The sequence below is a fragment of the Petaurus breviceps genome, unplaced genomic scaffold (genome assembly GCF_028583685.1).
Source record: "Petaurus breviceps papuanus isolate PSGF00001 unplaced genomic scaffold, PetGlider_PUasm1.0 90700, whole genome shotgun sequence".
NCBI lineage: Eukaryota > Metazoa > Chordata > Mammalia > Diprotodontia > Petauridae > Petaurus > Petaurus breviceps.
Window position 1 is genome coordinate 1019262 of NW_027187315.1, and position 7528 is coordinate 1026789.

Consider the following 7528-nt stretch of genomic DNA (forward strand, 5'->3'; position numbering starts at 1 on the left):
GATCACCCCATCAAACTTATACATATTCATTCAAAACCACCATGGCACCGCCCATAAACCCCTCTCCCTCCCCCATCACACCACAGCTTAACCATCTGTCTTCCTGGCTTTGACTCCTCCTCTGGATCAACTTATTATACTAGTAATTTTCAAAATGTGGTCCCAGGACCCTTGGGTGTCCCAGAGATTCTTTCAGGGAAATCTAGGAGACAAAAACTACTTTCAGTATAATAATAAGACATTATTTAATCCTCCCTTTTTCAACTCTATATCTGTGTGAGGGTGGATTTTCTTCATATACTTTAGCCAAAAAAAACATATTGCAAAGGATTGAATGCAGAAACAAATATGAGAATCTAGCTGTCCTATTAAGCTACATATTAAAAGTAATTTGCAAAATTATGTAAAACAATACCATCTTTAGAATGTTCTTGAAGAACAACTGTTCTTCAAACAGTTCTTTAGAGTCCTCAATAATTTTTCAGAAAGTAAGGGTGTCCTGAGACCAAAAAAAGCTTTAGAAATACTGATCTACCATGCTGCCTAAGTAGGTGGCATGTTATTATGGCCTCCACTTTTTCATCTCTTCTCCTATATTCCTATCTATCCTTTCTAAGTACTCAAATCCTCAGTCTCTCTATTCCCTTTCCTTTCTAATCCTCCCCATTTCAAACCTCTCTAAAGGAAGGATGAGACATACTCCTTCACTCTGTATTGTAAATCTCTGATAAGGCATAATGTTTTATTCCTCCCAGAGATACTTGCCTTTTAACTAGAGACAAAGCCTTAAACCAAGGGAAATCAACTTTAATTATAAAATTTAAGGCAATACCAATTAGATGAACAGGGCAACTAGGTAGTATAGTAGATAGAACTCAGGTACTGGAAGACTCTTTTTTTTTCCTTTTTCAAATGCTTTATTAACTTTTGGTTTACATTATTCATTTCCACCAGATTTTGAGTTACAAATTTTCACCCTGTTTTCCCCTACCCACTGCCCCAAAATAGCAGTCCCACAGGATATCCCTTCCTCCAATCTGCTTTCTCCCATATCTTCTCCCATACCTCCTTCGACTTTTCTAGTAGGGCATGGTGGATCTCTATAACCCAGTGCCTGTATATCTTATTTCCAATTACATGTAAAATAGTATTATTAATAATTATTATTATATATATATTAAATTTTGATTTTAAAACTTTGAATTCCAGATTCATTCCCTTCCTCCCTTGTCACCCACCCCCACTGGGAAGACAAGCAATTCAATATAGATTGTACATGTGTAGCTAATGCAAAACATTACTATAGCAGATATATTGTAAAAGACTGACTATATTTCCCTCCCTCATATCCCACCTCCCACTTGTTCTATCTCTACTTTGATCCCATCCCTTTTCAAAAGTGGGTGCTTCTAACTTCCCTCCCCCCCAGCCTGCCCTCCCTTCCATCATCACTCCTCTCATCCCCTTCCCCCCTACTCTCTTGTAGGGTGAGATACCCTATTTAGTGTGTATGACATTCCCTCCCCAATCCAAATTCAATGAGAATAAGTTTGACCCATTCCCTTTTGCCTTCCTATTCTTCCCCTCCATTGTAACTATTTTCCCTTGCTTCTTCTATATGAGATAGTTTACCCCATTCTGTCTCTCCCCATCTCCTCACTTTATATTCCTTTCTCACCTCTTAATTTCACCTTTTAAGTATCATCCCTTCCTATTAAATTGGTCCTGAGCACTCTATCCATGTATACTTGTAAACATAAATACACACATTCACATATATATTGATATACCTGTGTACCCTCCAATATAGACATGTGTGTATGTGTATATATATCTATATATCTATATCTATATCTATATATATTTCTATTCCCTTCAACTATTTTCATACTGAGAAAAAGTTTCATCAGTTACAATTATCATTTTTCCATGTAGGAATGTTAATAGTTCAACTTTGATAAGTTCCTTATGATTTCTTTTCCCTGTTTACCTTCTCATGCTTCTCTTGCTTCTTATATCTGAATATCAAATTTTCTATTCAATTCTGGATTTTTCATCAAGAATGCTTGAAAGTCCTCTATTCCACTGAATGACCATATTCTTCCCTGAATCATGATCATCAGTTTTGCTGGGTAGGTGATTCTTGGCTTTAATCCCAGCTTCTTTGCCTTCCAGACTATCATATTCCAATCCCTTTGATCCTTCAGTGTAGAATCTGCCAGATCCTGAGTTATCCTGATTATGTTTCCACAATATTAAAATTGTTTCTTCCTGGCTGCTTGTAATATTCTCTCCTTGATCTGGGAATTCCAGAACCTGGCTGTAATATTCCTAGGAGTTTTCTTTTTCGGATTTTTTCAGGGGATGATCAGTGGATTCATTCAACCTCTATTTTGCTCTCTGGTTCTAAAACATCAGGGCAGTTTTCCTTGAGAATTTCTTGGAGGATGATTTCTAGGTTCCTTCTTTGATCATGGCTTTCAGGTAGTCTAATAATTTTTAAATTATCTCTCCTGGATCTATTTTCTAGGTCAGTGGTTTTTCCCATGAGATATTTCACATTGCCTTCTATTCTTTCATTTGTTTAGATCTGCTTAACAGAATCTTGATTCCTTATAAAGTCACTAGCTTCCATTTGCTCCAATCTAATTCTGAAGGAATGATTCTCCTCAGTGAGCTTTTGAGATTCTTTTTCCATTTGGCAAATTCGGCTTTTTAAGGCATTCTTCTCCTCATTGTCTTAGTTACCCTCTTTTGCCATTTGAGGTAGTCTGTTTTTTAAGGTGTTATTTTCCTCAGTCAGGCTGATGACTCTCATTTCATAATTTTCTTGCATTGTTCTCATTTCTCTTCCCAATTTTTCCTCCACTTCTCTTATCTGCTTCTTAAGGTCCTCTATGGCTTGTAACCAGCTTGTGTTTTTCTTGGAAGCTTTTGGTGCAGGAGTTCTGACTTCACTGTCTTCCTCCTGTTCCATGCTTTGCTCCTTTTTGTCCCCCAAATAGGAGTCTAATGTTGGATTGCTTTGCTTGGTTTGCTTCCTTTGCGTGCTCATTTTGCTACTCAATTACGTGACTTTTGAGCTTTTTGCCACAGTAGGACTCTGCCACCAGTCTGGGGTTTTCACAGCTGCCCGAGGTATTAGTTGGGTGCCCTCTCTGAAGCCTCCACACGCTCTGGCAAGCTGGTCACACACCCCAGGCCCTCCACCCTAGACTGCAATCCAGATCCAAGCAGGTTAAAGCAAGAGCAATTACCCCTCAGACTGGTCACTTGGTCCCCCTACTCTCTAGGCCAGGAGCTGAAGCTGCCACATTGTGGAGGCTGCACTGCAGCCCTCAGCGGGTTCTCACCCCAGGGGCAAAAGCCAATGCACTCCCAACTACTGGGTCCCAAAATCCACGTTGCACTGACCTCTCACTTTGTCCTTAGCATCTATGTGTTGATAATTCTGGACCACCACAGCTGCTGGTGATCTGGAGTCCTTCCAGCCCGTGGTTGCTCAGGCCTGACCTGGGGCTAAAACCTCAGTGTGGGGCTGGGCTTGGCTCCACAGTGTTGCACAGGCTGCCAGGCTATCTTCAGCGGGAAGTTAGCTTCTCTGCGTCATTTTGTGGGTTCTGTAGCTCCGGAGTTTGTTTAGAGTCCCTTTTTACATGAACTTTTTACATGGAGGTGGTAGGAGCTGGAGCCACGAGGAGGTCCAATTTCTACTCTGCCATCTTAACTTCACCCTCCCCCACCATGTGTTCAAGACTCTTCTTAATGAGTTCAAATCCCACCTCAGAAACCTACTAGCTGTGTGGCCCTGGACAAGTTGCTTAACCTAATTGTTTGACTCAGTTTCCTCTCCTGTAAAATGAACTGGATAAGGAAAGGGAAAATCATTCCATATCTTTGCCAAGAAAACCCCAAATAGGGTCATGAGGAGTTTGAAATGACTGAAGAACAGCAATGTTAGGTAAACAGATATCTTGTGGGGTATGGGAAATTGAGCAAGCCTGGAGAGGTAAGGCCTGTTGTGTGCTCTGAGATCTACCTATAGTCAACTTTCTCTTTTTTAAGGTATGTCCTAAATTGTTCCATACTTTCATCATAATTACTTGAAATGTGTTGAGGAATCAGCAAAATGATTATTTCAGGACAAAATCAGGAATGAATTTCCCAAGTCATGTAGTCAGAGGTAAGCCTCAAATCCTGGTTTTCCTTGCTTGATCCCTCTTCTCTGTCTTGCATACCAAGTTGCCTAAGTATGTGGTAGGTTTTTGGCACCCTGACCTCTGCTTTTTTAGCTTTCCCACCACATGCCTGACACACTCAGTCCCATCTCTGATAATTTATCTTCCCATGTCTCCTTTTCTTCATCTGGGCATTAGTTATGTGACCAGAGAAACTTCACCTCTCTGGTCTGCGTTTTTCTTATTTGTAAAATAAAGTATTTTCACTCCATGATCCTTTCTAGCTCAATTTAAATCCTGTGATAACTTATTGACTTGGCTCACAACGGTATTCGTTGAATTATGTAATGAATGTCTTAGAAATCCTTGGAAAATACAAAGAGCTATTTCAATTCTAAGAATAATTATACTCTGGGGTTTTTAAATATATACTTAGGCCTAAAACTGGATAATCAGTGGCAGTGAGAACAGATTCCATTTCAATGCGTAGCAGAAAGTGTCTGTAACTTGAAGCACCACCAAAACTGCACTATCTCAAATTACATCATCTCACTCATGAATTTAGTGTAATCTGGCACCATGAAGCAAGCTGGAAGAAATCAGGAGTTATGATTGCTTAGTGTTTCAAGTTTTATTTTTCATGTTGGGACATGAATGGGCAACTGTAGTCATAAATTTATCTGTGGATAAATTAATCGATTTTGAGGCTGGTAAAACTAGATCTTGACCATAAAATGGTGGTAGGAGGAATAAAAGCAGAATGCCAGAAGATGATTAAATTTGACCCTGGGAAACCAAATAAAGATAATTAATAAAAATTTATTCATTTTTGAAATGAATATCTTTTGGTTTTTCACCATCTTTATTTCCTAATTTATCTTTCCTTCCCTCTTCTACACAGACAATCTTCCCTTGTAACAAAGGTGGGGGGGAAGCAAAAAGAAAGCAGTTTAGTGAAATTAAACAACACTTCAGCTGAATCTGACAATATATGCAGTCATCTACACCCACAGACCACCACCACTCCCAAGAAGAGAGATTTTCTCGTCTCTTCCTCAAGTACAATCTTGGTCAATATAATTACATAGCCCTGGGGGTTTGTGCTGGTATCTATTTTGTATTTTATTTTCTAGGTATATATTCTTTCCCCCCAACAAAATTTAAGTTTCTTGACGGCAAGGACTGGTTTGATTTGGCCGGGCCTTTTTGTTTTATTTGGGGCTTTGTATCCTTAGCAGCCAGTCCAGTGCCTGGCACATGATAGATGTTTAATAAGTGACAGTCGAATGAGTGAATTTACTATGTTGTATTAATTTTATTTTCCTGATTCTGTTACCTTAGATTTGCATTTTTCTATTTCTTATCTCTCCATGTTTCCCTATATTCTTTGTATTCATTTCTTACAGTACATTAACATTCCATTATATCTATGTGAACGGGATTTTTCTGTTTGTTCTCAAATCACCTAAAATGGAGAGACCTGCTTCTAGAAGAAAGCATCTTCCATTCCCCTACCATGTGATTGAGAGCGGCTTTTTTTACATTGGCTGCATAGCTAAAATAGACTGTGTCTTTGAAACTTGAACAATCTTTCTTTTAGTGGTATCCAGAAGATGAAAGTCTTATTCATACAAAGTTTAGGCACCATGCACTAAGTTGGGTTTGGGGGAAGGGCCGCCCCATGGCCCTAAGAATTGGGGTTTGGCTCTATTTCATCTGTCCTTTTCAGTTCTAGGCTATGGCATTGGAGTCCCTGCAGCTAAGAGCCTGAGTCATGGTGACCTTGGAAGTAGGTTGTTAGGAAGCAGGGAACCAGGCCAGATGTTACCAGATGATCAAATGAAAATTATTTGGAAAGCACTTAGCACAGTATCTGGAACAAAATAGAATCTATATAAATGCTTATTCCTTTCTCTTCCCTTCTTCCTCCCAGACCAGTAGGAAAGCCCAGAGAAGCCAGGGCACTGAGATATAAGCCCAGGGAAGTTTCGGAATTAGAATGATGCTAGCATTGGAACTGAGCTAAGCTATGAGCTTCATTCCTCTCCCCATCTCAGAGACTAAGAGGGTATATGGAGGAATTAATGCACAATGTTTGTTCTTGCTATACCTTTGAAATAAATAATCTTTAGTAAAAGCTAACGTGTTAAATGGAACTAGAGTACCAGAGACCCTAAAATTAAGAGAATATAATCAGTTGGGGTTTGAGCCAAAAGCAGAGATTTCCCCCACACACATACCCCTTAACATGGGAAACCCTGGGAAGAATGAAATGTAAAATACCTGCCTTCCAGGAGCGGAGGCCAGTGTAGTCAAGGTTACATAGGTACCATAATTTGTTTAGCTATTCCTCATTGAAGGGGCATCACCTTTGTTTCCATTTCTTTGTTACTACAAAGACTGTTGCTATTAATATCTTGGTGTATATAGAACATCCTTTATATCTTTGGCTTTTTTTGCCTGTGCCTGGTAATGAGAACTCTAGTCCACTTTTTTTTTAAAGCAGAATCCAAAATTTCTTTCCAGAATGGCTACAGCAATTCACAACTTGATTAGTTGTGTGTTAGTAGGCCTCATTTTCAGTAGCATCTCCAACATTATCAATTCATGGCTTTTTGTCATTTTTGCCAATTTGCTGGGTGTCAGGTTGTAATATAATGCCAAAAGAAAGGCAACTTCCCAGGTTCAAAATACCAGCATAGGTGCTCTCTATTTTATTCAGTGACAAACCAAGAACAGAGAAGATCAAAACATGACATCATTCAAAATACAGCATTTACTAAGTGTGATTAAATAATCTCCAAGTACTACCCCACCCCAGGATCTTCCAATCATTCAATCAATTACAAAGTCCCTGTTCTAAATACTACTCCACCCCTAGGCTATACCTTAATTAAGTCCACCACAAAACCCCTCTTCTCAAATGGAGATTAGTTTCCAAACATAGGTAAAGTACCTTCATTTGTCAATCACAGAGCACAATAAGGTCAAAAGTTCCCCACCTCCTGGATCACAATTGAATCTACCCCAGAGTTACATCAAGTTTAAACACAGCACTTAATACCCAAATGGAGGTCTTTTCTTCATCTTGACACGAGGCAAGTTCTCAGCAATCTTAGTTCCTGGAGAGACAAGGCTTAGCAAGGCCATAAGATACATTGCCAGTCCCTTCATGAATTTATCCTCTGTCTGTAGAACAGCCCTAGAACCCCTGAACACATTAGCAAAGCCCTCTCCCAGGATTTCTGTAAACATACAACAAGAAAATCCTTCTTCAGGGCTTCTGAACCAACAGAAAGGCTCCCAGACCCCTGCAACAACAGTACTGTCCCTCACCAGTGGACAGTATT